Source organism: Macrobrachium rosenbergii, chromosome 4 (genome assembly GCF_040412425.1).
Source record: "Macrobrachium rosenbergii isolate ZJJX-2024 chromosome 4, ASM4041242v1, whole genome shotgun sequence".
Classification (NCBI taxonomy): Eukaryota; Metazoa; Arthropoda; class Malacostraca; order Decapoda; family Palaemonidae; genus Macrobrachium; species Macrobrachium rosenbergii.
Window position 1 is genome coordinate 66497753 of NC_089744.1, and position 19829 is coordinate 66517581.

The following is a 19829-nucleotide window of genomic DNA, read 5'->3' on the forward strand; positions in this document are numbered from 1 at the left end:
TTTTTCATTCAGCACAGCAGAAGGTTTGTTATTGGCTAGTGGTGCTGATATGGAAAAATTGTTATTTTTTAAAAATTCGAAATTGAATGACATAAACTAATGTTCAGGGGCAAATCTCTTGCACGTGTCTCTGTTGATAGAGCAGAATCCAGAGGTCCACATCAGGCCTGATTATCCGAACTAACCACAAATCCCCTTCAGTGTATTCATTCCAACCCCTTTCGTGGTGTAGACCTAAAACATAGGTCTTTTGGTGATAGTTATGTGACGGCCCACTGTTATTTATAATAACGAGTTTTAGATATATATACGTACAGTATATCTCGGTTTTTCTACTTCTTTTTCATAACCATGCAGTAAAGTTTCAAATTAGTATAGAAAAATAATTAAAAATGAGTTTCCCTTTGTCATAATTCGCTCCACGGTTGACTTTCCACTTGTTAAGACGGTTATGCGTTCGGTACCGAACTTCTCCGAGGTCCGGTCCGCAGACGGCTGTATACTTAGTTAGTGGCAGCACGCATCTTCGTTTGTGATGAAAGTACATCAGTGTACTTAATCACGTACATAATAAAGTTAGGAATGATTAATAAACTTAGGACAGCCCACCAACCCACAGCCCTGCCCCTCACCAAACTTGTAAACAACTAGGGACTTTATGATGTCACCAGCTTGACGCGATGTTTCGAAATTGTATGTGGAAATGCTGTCTTGTTTCCGAATTTATGGTTTTTCGTAATGAGGGATACCATTCAATTTTTGGGGCTGTTGATACAGCTGAAACCTAATTCTATCAAAGATATATTCATATGCAGTCCATAATTATTTTCAAGTTTACAATATTATATTATATTATATATTATATTATATTATATTATATTATATTATATTATATTATATTATATTATATTATATTATATTATATTATATTATATATATATAATACACATATGTATATAGTATGTATATATACATACGTACGTACACTGGTTCAATGAGGTAAAAGAAAAATACCTTGAGACAGTTTTATTTTTTGTGACAGAACAAGGATATAAAATTCCGGTCAGAAAGAATTCACAACATGATTAGATTAGATATTCTGATCACAGCGTGATTAGAATACAGTACCTCTTAAAACATCTGAAACATAAATCTTAACATATTTAGCTCTGCAGTTCACTGGAAATACAAGTTATTTTTTAAACATCATTTGCCTCTTACCAACAGTTCAGATACAGTCTTTTGTACTATATTAAGCAGGCTAATTTTGTGACTTGCCCTTGTCACACAAACAGTGGTGATTGCATTCGTAGTTCCTAGTTTCCGGTTACTTGGCTTTTTCCGACATATTTTATTCTTAATCAATTCTTGACAAGTATTTAAGAGATGCATCTTATCTTATCAAAACTTTCTGTTTATGACGCATAAACTACTACGTACTTCCCAATTTTCTTAGTAATCAAACTCCGTGCTTTCAGTAGGTTTGTATTCGCTTGGCTTGTATCAATTTCTACATAAACAAGGGAGAAAAATATTGGTTTAATGTTTATCAGAAATGCGTGTGGTATTAAAAAATCACGACAGTTTCCACTCCAGTTACAGTAGTCTCAATCAGCTATTTTATGTTGCTGTTTTCTGAAAGTCATACCAAATCATGAAAACCGAGGCTCGTGTGTTCCTTGCATTTCATACCAGTAGAAGGGAAAGACAGTAATAGAAATGGATGAAATGAGGTAGATTCCTTAGGTAGGTCAAAAGGAGGGATGCCCTACAAAGACTACATTTACTGTTACGCCAACCCTTTTCCCCTTCTCTTAAAGGCTAAGAAATTTACAAATTCTTTCGTGAATGTAGTTCTGTTGCTGTTATAATCAGCAATTTTTTTACATTCCCATCTTGATGAAAAAAGATAAGTTTTAGTGCTCAATGTTTAATGAGGAAGAGTTTCAGCTTTCATTTTCACAGACGGTTCAGTCAAGACAGGGAAACTTGAAATGAATCAACACTTTTTACAGGATTTCTTGCAGTATCTCCGCATGTACGCAGGGTTCGCTTGACATTCTCCAGTTTTGGCCCATGACTTACAATATCTGTGTTTGTCTTCGCAGGCAGTTGTGACGGTTTCTGAAATAAGAAAGATAACGAATCGCGTCATCATAAATGTTTTGAGAACAGCATATTAATGATGTATCGCCTGACTGCACTCTTCCTGTTCTGTAGGTCTGCCCAGATTAGAAGAAGGTTGGGCATTTCTTTCCGTCGAGTCTCTGTGAACTGAGTTTCATTGAGTTCCTGGACAGCTTTAAAGAAATTACTCTGTAAGCAGAATGCACATAATGAAGTTTTTACAGTTCTATAAAGAGATAGTTCACAATTATGATAAAAGTGATTACAACAACTGATCAATATTTCAGTTGGAAGATGTCATCGATGAAATGCATTTTGAAGTTATATACTTTAAAGACAACAACAAAAAGTTATTGACATTGCTGTTGAGCATAAAGTGCAACAAGGGTGCTTGAAAGCATGGGTAATGAAGAGCAGTTCGAAACTGTTTACACTACTGTATTAGGGAGCATTTAAAGCACCAGCAATATGCAGGTCTAGAAGAAGTATTGCACGTTAAATTCAGAAGGCATCTTTGAGCTAGTTGCAAGGAAGAGATATTAGAAGCAACATACAACAAATAGAAGATTCTCATTATTAAAACGATCTTTCACAATTTATTTGTTATGAAATATCAAGTAATAAAAGCACAGGAACTTCTAATAAAACAAAATGTTCTTGGCTTTTTACGGACTACGCCAATGTCGTTAGAATGATCATGAATGACGAGATTTTGAACTAAGAATTAAACTGACAAACTTATAAATCATGTAGATACTGTGATATCTAGAAGGAGGATCATTTCTGTAAGCAGAATTAAGCAATTAGTCAGTCTGGACACTTCATGGAGAGTATCGAGTTAAAATATAAAAATTTAAACATCTGGTTGCATTTCTGTGATTTTCCTTCACTTAATCATACTCAACACCGTTTTTGACTTTCAATCAGTATCATTCTGAGAAGGTACTATAAAGCATTCTAGCTGTGTAGGTTTAAAATTACTCTGTAGTTTTTCATTACGAATAATTTGGCCAGCGAGTAACGAGAAAATTTTAATAAGACTTCATAGTCGGAATTACCGTCATGCTCATGTGCTTGGAAATAACTTGCAGCTGAACTTGATCGTTTGCGGTTACAATTTCTTCGTAAGAGCAAAACGCCACCTATTATCGAGTTCTGAAAGCGCTGATTCGTCACATATTATAAAGTCGACTTGTGCATAACGGCTCCAGAGAACTTTAGAAAGGCAGAAGTATTAGCCATAGTATCTACTTGGTCGTACCGCTACACCCCACGAGCGTGACATAAGTTGGAAATAAACATGAAGCACTTCACCACAAGAATAGAAACTCACAAACACAGATCTTCACAAACGAGTGCTACGAACTGTTGTGAATTTACCTATAGGCTGAAGATGCTGGAAAGTGTACTGAGTCTTACAGAGCCCCACCTGTCTCTTGACAATATCCGCAGGAGAACTTACAGAAGACCTGCATATAGGAAGGGTTGGTACCGCATTCTCCCTCTTTACTCCACAGAGCGCAGTACTCGTTGTCGTCGTGGCAGTCTTTACCTGAGGCACCAGGAAATTTGTCAACAGTCCGTCATCATGAGTTGCCTTTGAAGAAGCTGATCTTTATTCATCGAAATTCACCAATTACAGTGTGGGTATTTCAAAATGGAATACTGGATGTCACGGGATTAATACAATAAGTAAAGTGAAGATATTAGTAGATTACTTGAAAGCTTGAGGGCTCCTTTGCTTAGGAGCAGAAGCAATGACTGAAGCCAGGTAAACGAAAAATTATTTAAGCCGGCTTTTACTATCTTCAAGGCAAAATTGTTGATATGAAATAAAGTAATGTTTAAAACTTGACTTTCTTGGTAGGATGCAATGATATAGCATATAAGTAACACCTCAGGTTATCAGAGGCATCGTGGTCTGGCCTCGTGACAAGTAGTAAAATCTGATAAGTAGGGAAGACACTCCAGTATAGCCTTCACTTGATCACCGAAGATAACCCCCAACTAACAGTCAGTCCGTTTCATTTCTAGCCTAAGCTAACCTGTACTATACAGTTAACATTTAGTTCAAGATGCTAAAGTCAAATAAACTGAAGTGGTACGGTGTGAAGAAGGTACTTATTAGTAACAGAAAAAACATGCGACAAAAAAGAAGCCATAAATAGTAAATAACTCTAATTACAAATTGGTTAAACTAGACTATTCAGTTTCATTTGTAGACTCTCTTAATGCTTCCCGGAAAATGTTGTTTTTAAAAAGAGAGGCGACAATCAGAAAACTTCAAAGTTAGAGAAGCTAGACACTTACGGGAAACGAGACAAAAAACAACGAATGAGATTGGACAGGCAGAAACTATTATAGCTGGAGGCCAAGGGGAAATTTTTTCAAAGAATATACAGCGTACCACGTAAGGCACACTGTAGGGGCCTACCCTTAACGCACTCTATTCTTCTGTATTTCACTACACTTCCTTTTCTCTGTCCCCTACCCAGCTCTCTATTGCATCCTCCGTGCACAGGCTACCTGTCTTATCATTAACTCACCGCATAAGTTGCAGGCCTTCTTGCAATTGGCCCCCATCCAGACTGGGTTCTTCTCGCACTCGCCCGTGCCAGCCCACGTCTTGCAGAACTTGTTGCTGTCTTCACAAACCTCTGCGATAAAAAAATAAGAGAAATTAAGTTGTGATTTTTGACAAATAATAAAGTCTATTATTATTATTATTATTATTATTATTATTATTATTATTATTATTATTATTATTATTATTATTATTATTTTACCGTAAACCTCGTCAGTGATGTCATTCTTGATATCACTGGTAAATTTCAGTCGTGCATTGTTGTTACTAGCATTATTGTTACTATTATCAGTAGCATTAGTCATATAAGCAGCAGTAACCTTGAACTTTTTTTTACCTACAATAGCATGTAAATATACCAAAATTAAAGCATAGTGATAATAAAGTAACGGACTCACGCTATCAAATCAGAATCTTACTCAACCCTTAGAATGATTCTTATTTACATCGAGATTGAATTCATATTTATGTAAGGTTCTCGTGCATCATAATATTTACTTCAAGAAACAGTTAAAGATTAAGGTCACATTTTCGAGGTGAATAGAATTCGTGGTCATGTAACGTTTGTAGAGTGGTGGTGACATACAGTCAAGCTCACGGGCACAATGACTAAAACAGTAGCCGAAGAAAAGGTAAAAAAAAAAAAACAATAAATAAATGAAAAGGGCAGCTTTACAAGGGACAAGAAGTGACCCAGATGTAGGTTTTCATACATAAATCTTGAGGAATGAAGGAAAATTTAAAATTGAAATGATTATTGAGTGCCTCTCTCTCTCTCTCTCTCTCTCTCTCTCTCTCTCTCTCTCTCTCTCTCTCTCTCTCTCTCTGTCTTTATACATATTTGTATGTATGTATATATATATATATATATATATATATATATATATATATATATATATATATATATATATATATATATATATACTATATATATATATATATATATATATATATATATATATATATATATATATATATATATAATGTAACTTTCTCTTTCTCAAGTGTTCTTACCTGGGACAATTGTAGTGAGAGAGCTCAGTCGTGGTGATTTCCTGCGCTGTAGTGTTTGAGCAGTTGTACAATAGCTGAAGTTTCTCGATATCTTTCTGCAAGAAACGTAACGCATAGAGAGTACTTGAAAGTGTATTGTACGCGTAGTTTGCAAGTATTACCATTCGGTATAAAGATTATTCCGAGTGTAATTATCTATATGTGTGTGTATATATATATATATATATATATATACATATATATATATATATATATATATATATATATATATATATATATATATATATATATATATATATATATATATATATATATATATATATATATATATATATATTTATATAAGGATGAATACCAAAAAGCAGGTAGACAGAATCAGGATTTAGGATGAAGACATCAAGAGAAAACATCTGAGAGTATAAGGTTTTGAGACACAAATGTGGAGTTTTGGACATTTGTATTCTTAACAGCATAATAAATATTTCATTTATTTTTTGAAGGATGACTTTTTATTTATAGTCACATTCTTTATGGTATGATGATATGCACATGTATTTCAGATAAGATCAGTAAATCGTAGGCTACTAAGTATCATATTTATAGCCACTCGTAAGGATTATTTTGTTTCATGGTATTGTCTTTTAATGTACTTAACGAAATACTAAAATAGCATGTCAGTTTTAGTCGATAATTTTTCAGATTTATTTCTTAGTAGACACGCTTTTAATCGATACCTCTTAACTCTTCCTAAAAGAAAAACTGAAATGCTAATTGTATTAGAGAAACAATCTGAATTTTCTCTGAGTATGTACAGTATTTGTGTGTATGTATATGTGCGCAAACATATATGCCGTTTTACCATAAAACCGTTCCTTACCTTAGAGAAGCCTCTTCTCTGACCGATTTCGGCTCCCGTGATACGAGGAATGATAGTCGGACGCGTACGATCCTTGGCAAAAGCGTAAGGCCCGTAATGCATTATAGAACCTGTTGATAAAAGAGAAGGAAGATAGTGATTCTCTGTTAATAATCGGCAACGAAGCGGTTTCTTACTTGGTTAAATGAAAGCCATGTTTGTCATCTTCTGGTGATATAGTTTTCTCTCCCGTAAAACAGTTACCTCTGTCACGGTTAGACGATCCACCTGAAGCAAATAATGGTAATCGGCCTTCTGCATATTTTATTTTATGCTCTCTCAGATCTCATCAGCGTACAAAGTCTACACAATACAGAATACATGGGAATTCTGTAAAGCTAATGACGTCTTGTCCTCTTTTTTTTTATTTATTTCTTTATTTTATTTAGGGATTTTATTATCAATTTCCATGTTTTTCCTCTGATTTGCACTCGATATTCACACTCCACTTTCACAAAGGTGAGTTGGTTCAATAAGTCTTCTAAGCTCTCATAGACACTTCTCTATTCTTCCAGAGCTTTCACAAGGACCCTTTTACCTTCCATGCTTTCACCCAATCGGAGAAGTTTTTTTCTGTTCATTTGTTACATTTATTACTCAGTGCTCATATCTTGAACCATCTACTTCATCTACTAACATTCACTGATCTATCTTCATGGTTTCCAGTTACCTTCATAACCTTACTCTGAATAAAGATTGTTTTTAAGCTCTTTAGCCAAGCACTGTAGCTTCTCTTAACCATCGCCAAATAACACGTGCCCCTACAGAGAATGGGTGAGAGGTAAAAGAAGAAGAGATTTATTTCTATTATAATTACTTCCGTAAGATTAGCACTAATAAGCCCAGATTCAAATTGCAGTAATTCAACATGCATATTGTTCAAATGTAAGCAACGGAGAAAAGATTTTATTCTTCCATTCTAATTGTCATTTGTCGTTTGCCCCCTTTAGAATTCGTGAGAATGGTTTAGTCCCCAAAAGGAAGAAGTTTATATAAATTTTAGCCAAAATAGCTGAAGCAGAGAAAATATGCAGTCCGGATATACTGCCTAATGAGCAGTTTTATCACTGAATTCAGACCAAAAATATTTGGCAACAATATCTGAATTACCGGAGAATAAAAATAGATGCATAAATTATAATTATATGAAGTTGTGGTGCTGAATCTTATCAAAATAAACTTGGAGGTACATAGAAGAGAAATGTTAATTTTAATAGTCGAAACGCTGGTCTTAATATGTTGGACAGGTAAATAGCACTGAATGTTTTTTTTTTAATTCAGATGAGAAACTCACCGAGGTCGTACTCCACTCCTAGGGTTTGTATCTTCTCCCAAGAATATTTCTCGAAATTGTACCACATGCCATCTTGGATGTTGGGCCTGTTGATCGTGATGTAGTTGTCGCGGTCACTGCGTGACTGCTCGTGCCAGAATCCGGCTGCGTGCATCAGTTCGTGCATGACGATGCCCACGTACAAGCAACCGGGCCCCAGAGAAACCTTCTGGGCACCGCCTTTGCGTCCCACGGAGCTTGAGCACCTGGCGGAAGGAAATGGAAATTCAGGTAGAGTTTTGCGCCATGACGGGGACAAGGTGCGAGCGCTTTGTTTTTTTGTTTTTCAAAGAGTGAGGGAGAAGTTAGGTCATCGGTCAACTAAATGCTGTTAGATGCAAAAGTGTCCCTTATTCTGTTGGTTAGAAAGATGAAGACAGCAAGTAAACAACCAAGCAAAAGTCAAATATTATTTACCCATCGCCCTTAAGTATGTGTATGTAGTCTCTTTCAACTGTCCTGGGCACAAATCTGATACAGGTTTTCCCCTGGTATTCCTTAAGAGCCATGGCTATGGTTGCTCGCTCGAAATTGTCTGCAAAGACAAAATTGATTAGTTGAAGGTTAGGACCCTCATCCTCATTAACCTCTTAGTATATATATATATATATATATATATATATATATATATATATATATATATATATATATATATATATATATATATATATATATATATCGTCAAAAAACACCTGGAGGTATTTGGAAGAATAATGTTAAATCTTAGTCGAAAGAAATATATTCTCTAATTAATCTTTGCATATCGTTATATCATTGGCCATGTGCTTTTAATTAAAAGTAATTCATATATCCACTATAGATTAACTGAATAAAAACGGAAGAGAATGCAAGCAATATGAAATCAGTTGAAGAAATTAGGAAAAGGTCGAGACAAGTTCGAGGTAGTTTCTGATTCGGTCGGAGGATATTGACGTTAAGGAAAGGAACGTTCTTCCAGTGTGAACAATGTGTAAGTGTTGATTTCATTTCTGATTTTGGCATTTATATGACTCAGGTACAGACCAAGCATTCTCTGATCCTGCCTTTGGTTCTAAAAGTCTGTCGAATTAAGGAGCCAACGACACAGATTAGATCAACTGAATTATATAGATTATGAGGGAATACTCCTGACTATAGGGGGCGACATAGCCGTTAAATTAGGCCACATCAGTTGTACTTACTGTATGAAGAAGATACGACGTAGGGAATGACGCCATTCGGCCACAGGTTACTCATATCGACAACCGCGTTTCTAATATTTGCAGGGCCTCCCTGTAATATTGAAAAGTTTTTTGATAAGAAAAAAAAGTAAATAATTATCCATTTGATAATATAGGTCATAGGTTAATTTGATAATATAACGTTCTGAAAGGTAATGAAATCTAAGTATCTAAAAATCCTATTGCAAATGGGATTACTGTGAATTTATTTTCGAATTTTTCAGCATACAATTATTTACCCTACGATTATTTACAAATGCCCGGTCATGGTTCAAATGAGTTGCGGTCTGACTTTGTTAACTTAAGCTGCAGAGATAATGAGGCGACATAACAGTGTTATATGTAGAAAGACGCTTATGTTGGGAATTGTCAACTTAAGTCTATCTTTTTCATAACATACTTTACATGTTTCAGTTAGTAAATTTGTATACAACTTCTCGTGAGCGCTATATATTAAATTTACCGTACTCTTCTAAGGCGACTTCAATGTAAATATCATTTTATGGAAAGTTAACTTCTCTCTTTCTCTCTCTCTCGTAGCAGTTCAGTTGCTCATGATTTTTATGTGCTGCTCTTCATTAATGTCTTGCCTCTACCATAATTCCCAGTGTCTATTAGGCTCTCGGTTTCTTTGAAGGTTTAGACGTGCAGAGACTATCAATTGACCGTATTCTGTTTGTTTACTATTAGTTCCATAATGAAAAAAATTTACATGAAAGTAGGTAGAAGGTAAGAATTTGGTTTCCATGTTGTAATGATGATTAGATAATGTTACATTTAAAACTCTTCCCTAAATGAAAAAATAAATAATTAGAAATTGAGACTTATAGCCTATTTGGGATCTTATTCTTCCTGTTCATTATTTTTAGAATGATTTCATTTTGTTAACGATATCCCGTTCTCTAAGAATACTTCACTTGATATTTGCTTTGATTTCCAAGAACATGTCTATAAATTATTAAGCACTGCAATTATACAAGAGCACCGTAAATATACTCTTCTTGACCTTTTCCATAATTGTAATTAAATAAAATTCCCATTTTCATCGCTGGCATAGAAATGGTCTTTGAGTTAGGTTTATGTACAAATGGGACTTCAAAAGCGAAGGAATTTTGGACACTTACTTTCCCTTTATTGCTGATGGAGTCGTTCATATTCAGGATGATGTCTCCCTGGTAGAGACCTGCCAGCTCGATGGGGTCAGCTTGGTGTTTGGTGTCCAGGGACGGGTGAGCTGTCGGTAGCAGCAAATCATACAGTACAAAAGTAAAGAAAATTTATTTTAAACACGCACACACACACACATACACATCCCACCACTGAGTTGAGATTATAATTGTTATAGAATTAGGAGTAGAAACTATTGAGCTTGTAATTGTTATGGAATTAGGAGTAGAAACTGCTACTGAGATTGTAATTGTTGTAAAACTTGGAGTAGAAACTATTGAGATTATAATTGTTGTAGAATTAGGAGTAGAAATTATTGAGATTGTAATTGTTATAGCATTAGGAGTAGAAACTATTGAGAACGTAATTGTTGTAGAATTAGGAGTGAAAACTACTTACACATGTGAACGGCAATTTCAAAGTCATGGGCTCCAATCGGGTCACCAGGGATGTCATTCTCTATCTGTAGAAATTAGTTCAAATTCAGTAGGCCATCGTGTGTACATGTAATGGCATGATAATACACACATGCACACGCAGACACACATAAATAGTTGTCTGTGGGTGAACATACCGTTACACAGAATTATCTTACTTGTTTAGTGCAACAATGTATATTGTAACTTTTCAACAAAAGAAATGATAGTTGTCACTAACAAAAAAAAAAATAATGTTCAAAGTTAATGAAGACAAGAAATTATATGAATGAACGTATCAACTCTTTGAACGCATCCCATTTCGCCAAGTAAGGAAATCAAGCCTAACTAATAACATTGATCACAACTTATACGCTATAACATCAAGGCACAAAACGAGACTAAGTAATAATGCAAGGAAAGATGAAAATGGTTCACTAACACAAGCCAGATGAAAGACATTGAACGTGTAAACAGAAGACGAAAGGTTACACGGTCCCGAATTAACTAGAGAGAAAGTAACAGTGACAGTGAATTCAGGGCAGGAAGGTAGAATGAAACCAGTGTGCCAAATTTGGTACCAATCTCTTGACGTAAGATAAGCAGATTTCAAAATGATTTACACAATACGTACATGAAAAATATAGCCATATATATATATATATATATATATATATATATATATATATATATATATATATATATATATATATATATATATATATATATATATATATACATACATATATATATATATATATATATATATATATATATATATATATATATATATATATACCTACATACATACATTTTATATAAATATATAAATATATATATATATATATATATATATATATATATATATATATATATATATATATATATATATATATATATATATATATATATATATAATGTTTAGAGAGAGAGAGAGTTCTGAGACAATGCCGCACGAATCGGAATCTATCTGTCATCCTGCAATTAACAGCCATTGATTATATCAGCACTCAGGTTGTGAGGATGCTAATATACGGGTGGTTCCGTACTGCAACAATTGTTAAGAATAAGTTGTATGCATGTACCCACAGCAGTCTCTCTCTCTCTCTCTCTCTCTCTCTCTCTCTCTCTCTCTTAATTATATTTAGTTAATTTGTTTATTGCTAAATGCAACTCTCTTACATTATCTTTAAAACTAAGTGGTAATCAATCTGCAAAGGTATGCGAATCTATAGCAAATTCTCAGCGACAACAAAAGGTGTTTATGTAAAATCGAAGCTATAAAAGTCCTCTATTACATGGCGGCTGCCGTACCTAAAAGCAGAATTATTTCCTGGCGAAAATGAAGCACTAATATACGTGGGTCCTTATCTGAAACTCTGCAGTCTAAAGAACCAAGTAATTGCTACAAAATGGCTTTGTAACACCACTTATCATGGACTAATGGGTCTTGGTTGCATGCCGAATCATCATGGAACGCAATTTATTTCCTGTCTTATTGACACATTGTTACATCAGCATATTTTTGATAAGACATGAACGAAAGAAAAACAAGTAAATTTAAAGTCAATTCAGATGGTCCGATACTAAAAAATTATGGAGAAACGGTGAACTTCGAGAGGAGGAAAAAAAGACAGGTGATGAAAATAGCCAAAGGAAATAGATATTCCGAGATCTGCGGAAAATCGGGAAAACATCCAGTTAAGGAAAAATTAGAAAAAGAGCAAGGAATAATATAAAGAAGATAACAGTGATGTGATAGTCATAGTCATAGCCAGTTGAAACCTTAAACTTTACATAACTGCAACTTGAAGATTATCATCACAGAGGCGTGTGTGTGTTTGTGTGAGTGAGAGAGAGAGAGAGAGAGAGAGAGAGAGAGAGAGAGAGAGAGAGAGAGACTCGTAATGATCAGGTAAAATTAGGGAGAAGTTTTGCAGTGTTGCTATGATCAAATAAAAAAAAGAGAGAGAAGGAGAGATATCGAAAGCTGTTGTGACCAGATCAAAACAGAGAGAGAGAGAGAGAGAGAGAGAGAGAGAGAGAGAGAGATATGTTACGATCAGGTTAATTTAGGAAGAAGCTTTTAAGTGTTGGTATGATCAGATCAAAAGTAAAGGAGAAAGAAAGATATCGAGTGTTGTTATGATCAAATCAGAACAGAGAGAGAGAGAGAGAGAGAGAGAGAGAGAGAGAGAGTTCTAGCTGAGGAATTTGAAGTGTTTCCGTGAGACCCATGCCAAGAGCGGGACTGCATGCCATTATTCATGTGTAACTGTCAAAGGCAATGCAGCTCCACCCAAACAGCTCATCACAGCAGATTGCTCAGCATAAACCCAATAAAAGGACAGTCATTCTCGACCCTCGCAGGATCGATATCACCGTCAGTGTTGTACGGAAAGGCGCAAAGTTTCATTTCATACAAGTGGTGGGAAGGCAGTTATTTCATGAAGGTTTTGGAAACTAATATAAGAAAATATGACACTGCATGAACATTGATATTTGAACATTCTAAGCTCCTTCGATGTCCACAAAAGCTTTTCTTTCAAAAACCTGTTTTCCTTTCTACTGTCACTTTAGCTTTGCCTTCTTCATAGCATTTTTCTGGATTTACGTAAAAATATGTCATAACGACAGTGTCTACTTTGTTACTCTTCCATTTTATATGTTTATCATTTTTTTTTATTTATGTTGCCAACAATCAGTAGGATACGACTGGAGTATTACTACTAAGATTTTCAGGTAGCTGAGGAAATCTTGCTTTCAGTGGCAGAATGCGATGAAGTTAAGTTTTCCTGGACGCAGTTAGGTAGACATGCAATTCTTCGAAAATTTCTTTATTGTTATCATTAATAATAATAATAATAATAATAATAATAATAATAATAATAATAATAATAATAATAATAATAATAGTTTTATTATTATTATTATTATTATTATTATTATTATTATTATTATTATTATTACATAACTGCACATTCTAAGCGGAATGAGCTCATATTATCATATGTCCCTACACTGCATGTGGAGTTACATTGTTACTCAAGTTCTTATGCTTCTCTGACAAAAAAATGAAACACTGAAACGAACCAATATCAAAATCAGTTTCCTAAAACGACTCCCTTACCGTATCGACGTTTCCCATAGGGACGTCGACGAAAGCGCTCGGATCCAGCTGAGGTTCGCCGAAGATCTGGAGGTTTGGGTCTGAAGATCGTGCTTTAGAGCAATGCGCCCAGTGGCTCGCAAAACACGCCACCATCCACAAGTATGTGAAGATTCTCTGTGGGGGGAGAAGAGATGGATAAAGAAAACGGGTAAGTGGAAATGGATGTTCAATATTTGCTTGAGAGGAAGTTAGCGAAAAGGGGTCAATTATGGCTCCCCTTTGCGAACACGTATGAGACAGTGTTTAACCTTTTTTTTATCTTATCTTTTATCTTTTTATCTTTTTTTATCTTATGGAAAAGCTTTCAGCTATATTCAGTATTATTTCGTATCAGGGGTTAAACAAAAGTTTTTGCCGGAAATCAAGCGAAATCTTGTATAAAGCCAGTCATATCCCATAGCTCAACCCAGTGTTACCTATTTTTTAATCTATTTTTTCACTTATTTTGTTTGTCTTTACTTATTTTAATGAATTCTATATATTTTTACTTTTATTTATTAATTTTCATTTAGTATTGACACAGATCGTGATCATAACCTGGAATGTCGTATTACCTGTCAAAAAGTCCAATTAGGCGATTGGGAAAGGTGGGAGAACATTATTAATACGCGCATAGACACACAAACTTGAATTTTAAGAATAACATGTATAATCTTGTTGTCAAGATATCCAACATAGATCATTTTTCTTTCGTCCGGAACTGTTCTTGGAGAAGAAGGGGTAGACGCATCGTATCAGTATTTTCCCTGAAATTTACATAACTTTTGCTGGACTGCTGAAGGGATATAGCGGTTTATTTAGTTCCCTATTGTGAAATTTTGATAAGAATAAAAATGTAAACTGTATTAAGTACAGTTTAATAACAGAATTATGGATGATTCATTGTACACTTCTAAGATTCGGTTTTCGAGAGTGACATTATCAGAAACAGAAAACAAAGCAACAACAATAATAGCAATAATAATAGTATTAGTATTTGTAGTAGAAGATGGATGTATACACCAACAACAACCAAACCAATAAATGTAAGCGTAGATGCCTATGCATTTTCTTGCCAATGAAGTGATATCCTAGTTAAAAAAAACATTTTTTATTTAATAGGATATTACATCATAATTCCATTCGTTTTCCGTTCCCCTGAAGAATCGTTGGTGCCCAACAAATGGTGACACATACTATGGCGATTTAATGTGTTTGTATGTAATGGACACCGCTTGATGTTAGTTCCCAAGGAGGCTGAAAGATAGCTCTTGGATTAAGATGATATTGAAGGCAATGCCGAAGGTTATTATTGCATGATCAGCGTAGGTATTACTTAAGGGTTTGCAATTCCCATCCACATAAGGAAGTTCCTATGCATAGTTGCCCAGTTGTAGGAAAATTAAAAACAGCATCCCGCTACCAGACATCAGAATTGCTTCTTACGTCTTCCATTTGGATCTTATTCTTTGTAGTGACAAGCGTAACCAAAGAGGGCATTGTGGCTATTACATATGCATCTGGTGAAAATGGACCATTTGATGCAGAGAGGAGAACTGAATTGATTGTTCCTTTCTAAACAATCAATTTAGTTCTCCTCACTAACACATATGTTGGTCGTACAATCACTATCCCTCAACATCCTCAGTGTCATAGTAGCAAGGTGCTGTTCTTCAACGACTCAGAAAACTCATGATATATATTCATCATGAAAGAAGATGAAATTTATGCTAATTGAGTGACCCTTGTCGCTTTAAGTAATACTGAAAATTGCGTTATGCAGTTCAGAAACTATCTCTTAGCAGTAAGAATTCGCCAAATCAAAGGTAGGGTGTTGGCGTCTGTCAGACTCCACCAACTGAAAAACACTTGAAAAGTGGACTGATGAGGCGCTCAGTAAAGACATACAGTAACCTCCAAGTTATTGGAAATTAAAATTTCTGTGACCGTTCCCCGGTAACAAAGTAGAAAATATCATGTAATTGTTACTGCGATTATTTAACCATCATTACCTCCAACAAAATGATAACGCTTGTATGTGTCTGTTAGCACCATTTCAAAAAAGGTAGTGTGGACTGTTGCACAAATTTTACCAAAGAGGGCCATAATGCCCTGCAGTAAGTGATTACAGAAACGGGAACTTTAAGAGGGGGCCTGGTTGCTATTAGACAAAACCACACGATCAGTCTGTAAAAGAAAAAGGTGCATTTAAAAAAGACCAACTTAGATTCTGTGAATGTTTGAGCACATTTTCAGTCTTCGTTCTGTCGTTCTGTCTCTAAGACTTTTTATTTTTGTTATGAACCTAATTTTTATTTCTAATACTCTCATGTTAGTGTAGCACTTTTATTATTAATATAATTTATTATTATTATTGTTATTATTTTTGCTGATGTTAAGAATGGGCAGTATGGATTTCCCTTATCCTCAGATTCCGATTTATGTTATGTTCTTTGTCAGTGACATGTTTGCCTTTGAGGGGTTGCTTCACATATAAACAAGGCAGCAATTAATGCATAATTCATCCTTTCCCCGTTTACTTAAATCTTCTGCTACAGATTCCCATTGCTTTCATTAATCTCATTGAAGTGAAGGTTCTCTTTACACTGAATTTACCTGTTTAGGTGTAGCAAATCAATCTTATTTATCGTTTTCTGGTAATGTACTCCAAGAATTCATTTGTAATATCGGTCTTGAACCGAGCGCCTGGTAGACTCAATGTCGTCACTCATTTCTGCTGTTTCCCGTCTTGTCTTTTGAACCGGCTTTTCCGGATATTGTCATCATTATTATTCTAAATGACTGCATTTCTTAAGATAGCTCTTTTAATATACCAACATTACCAAAACCTAGAGCATCCCTTTCAGTCAAGAATTCATATTTTCTCGAAAGCTGAGAGTATGCGCTAAGCGAATTAACATTTAATGTTTCATTTTGATTCACAAATTGTGTTGATCGCTTTCATTTAATATAGTGAAGGACGAAACCATAGCCATAATTAAGGTCTATTGGGGAGTGATGTCCTTGGACGTTCTGCACGAAAAACGACGTCTTCATCATCGAAGTTTCGTTGAAAGTATCAAACCCGAGACGATAGTAAATATTATGTAACTACCTGGATCATGAACTAGCTGAAGTGTCGCGTTCTCTGAAAGCGTTTCCTTGGAGTTCGTAAACATCATCGACTTTCTCAGTTACTTGTGAATATGGTGTTTTAACTGACTCATGATCAAGCTTAATACCATAAAAGAATAAAAGAAAGAAAGAACAGGCTTCACGGTATCTACAGTACACTTGGCGCATGTCTCTCTTTCCGTTGTCGTGCGGATAATCAAGTCGAAAAATTCGTTAGGTTTTTAATGAAGAGGCTTTTGAGATGGAGGTAATTTCAGTATCGACTGGCGCGAGAAGTCGTCAGTAAAGACTGACGAATGAGCGAGAGACATTACACAAGAGATGATCATTGTTTGTTCATTTTTATCGCAATTCTCCAAAAATATGTCGATTTTAATCCCATTAAACAACTCATCCGTCATGATTTGTGCTTTACTTTCTTGATTTAAAATCGCAGGAGAGGGACGTGTGACCAGTGCACGGTATGTGAGGAAAAACTCGAAAAAACAGTGTCATATTTTTATTTTGACTGGAAAAAATAATGTCATATTTTTATTTTGACTGGAAAAAATAATGTCATATTTTTATTTTGACTGGAAAAAATAATGTCATATTTTTATTTGGACTGGAAAAAATAATGTCATATTTTTATTTTGACTGGCTATACAGCGTTCCCATATGAGGCAGTTCCAGTACGTTGAATTTTTAATCTTATAATTATATACAATTTGTTAAAATTATATACATTTCCTCGCACATTTATATTAAAGATGAACTGTTTGTATGTGTTTAAAACAAGCGATATTCTAACTACTTTTAGATAACGACACTTTTTTATATGGACTTTTGTGTAACATGACAAAAGTACATAATTAATCTTTTAAAACTTATAAATATTTTTCCATTCGTTTTGTATACTGGTGTTAATTTCTCATTTATAATCGACTTGTAGTTATCAGGTAAAGCAGAGAAGAGGAAAAGGAAACGATATGAAATTCATGACATAAAAAATAGCTTATGAACACGTCACATCCCGGCTGATACCACTGCATCTTTGTCCAGTTTTTATCTTTTATGTTATAATGTTTTATGAGAGAGAGAGAGAGAGAGAGAGAGAGAGAGAGAGAGAGAGAGAGAGAGAGAGAGAGAGAGAGAGAGAGAGAGAAAATGGAAATAATTCTTTTAATCCGAAAATTTTGGCCGAGGAAAAAACTTTGTATGGACAATGCATAAAACATCTCTTTCAAAATTGTAGGAAAGAGAAACAGACTTTTTTTTTTACTGTAAGACATCAATCGTTGTTCTTTGATGGCTTTCGAATAAGGGAGAAGAAATAAAGGGCCCAAAAAAGCCCCATCATGCAGAACAGAAGGGTAACGTCTCTGGAGCTTCGCTTCTAAGGCTTGCACTAAATTTGGACAACAGAGAAATTTTGATCATATTGTTTAACGTCCTTCCCTGAAACTTGTAGCAGACCTCAGGAGTACAGCGTGAGCAATAATGGACCTCATCGTCGCTCAAAAAGCTAGGAGGGGAAAGGGATAGTTTTATGTGGTTTCATTATTGTAAGAATGAGTTTGAATGAAAACTGTCTTTTATTTTTAGCACCGGGGCGGAAACCAACAATGCAGTCCAAAATTATCTGAGCCTCAGTAAATAAAAGATATGTACACACATTATATATATATATATATATATATATATATATATATATATATATATATATATATATATATAATTAAATTAATTTATATATGCATATATATATATATTATATATTCTCTGTCTCTCTTTCTCTCTCATAGAGAGAGAGAGAGAGAGAGAGAGAATAAGAAATGGAGTACTCCTTTAATCAATCATTTCGACATGAAATTCCTTTCCGATTAAACTTTTTATTGCTAGAAGGCAGATTACTGTGATACTCAAATCACTACATCAGAGAGGCTTAAAGCTCGCCTTATTCCCTCAAAAAACAGAAGCGACGAGGAAAACGGTGACTTGAAACAGCAAAGTTCATAATCGAAGAAGCTACGAAAATGACGTGTTATTCACCATAGAGGAAAAACGCCCACATGTTCTGTTTTTGCAACCGTATATTTAACAAGAGAGATGTATATTACCCCCATCTCCCTGTAAAGGTTTCTGCAACATCTGCAACAAGCTCAAAATAGTCTTTACTGAAGGTAAAGCTTTCCTATTGGAAGTAGGTATGATTACATATCTAGGTAAAAGAGGAAATGACCTCTGCTCCTGTGTACGCACGCACCTATTTCGGCATTTCGTGATGTCGCTCTCTTTTCGGGCTGTCTATCTATCTATCTATCTATCTATCTATCTATCTATCTATCTATCTATCTATATATATATATATATATATATATATATATATATATATATATATATATATATATGTGTTGTATATGTGTGTGCGTGTTACTATGTACTGTATGTTCGTTTGTCTGCAGAATGATTTTTTGTAGAAAATTTGACCAAAAATGGGCCTCGTCGTGATAGCGGGAGATAGCACAGCCTTGTTTCAAATATTCTTTGCATTAAAAGCTGACACCCTACACACCATTATCGTGGATTTGCAAAGACACTCTATCTGGAGGGTTTATCTCCTCTCAACCCATAAGTTTTCATTAAGATTCCGACAGTTGTGCCTGAAGTGTGAAATGTGCTATAGCAGATAGTGAAGAGAAACTGCAGAATTTTGTTAAAGTCTGGAAGTATTTGCATGATAAGAAAGCTGAGAATAAATGTGTCTAGAGAAGGTTGTGAGGTTGA

General features: G+C 34.7%; 1 pseudogene; it reads right to left on the minus strand.

Annotated features, from left to right (window-relative positions):
* Positions 1–1011: 1011 nt before the first annotated feature.
* The window catches only part of LOC136835474 (zinc metalloproteinase nas-4-like), a 24987-nt pseudogene continuing 6169 nt past the window's right edge, over positions 1012–19829 (minus strand).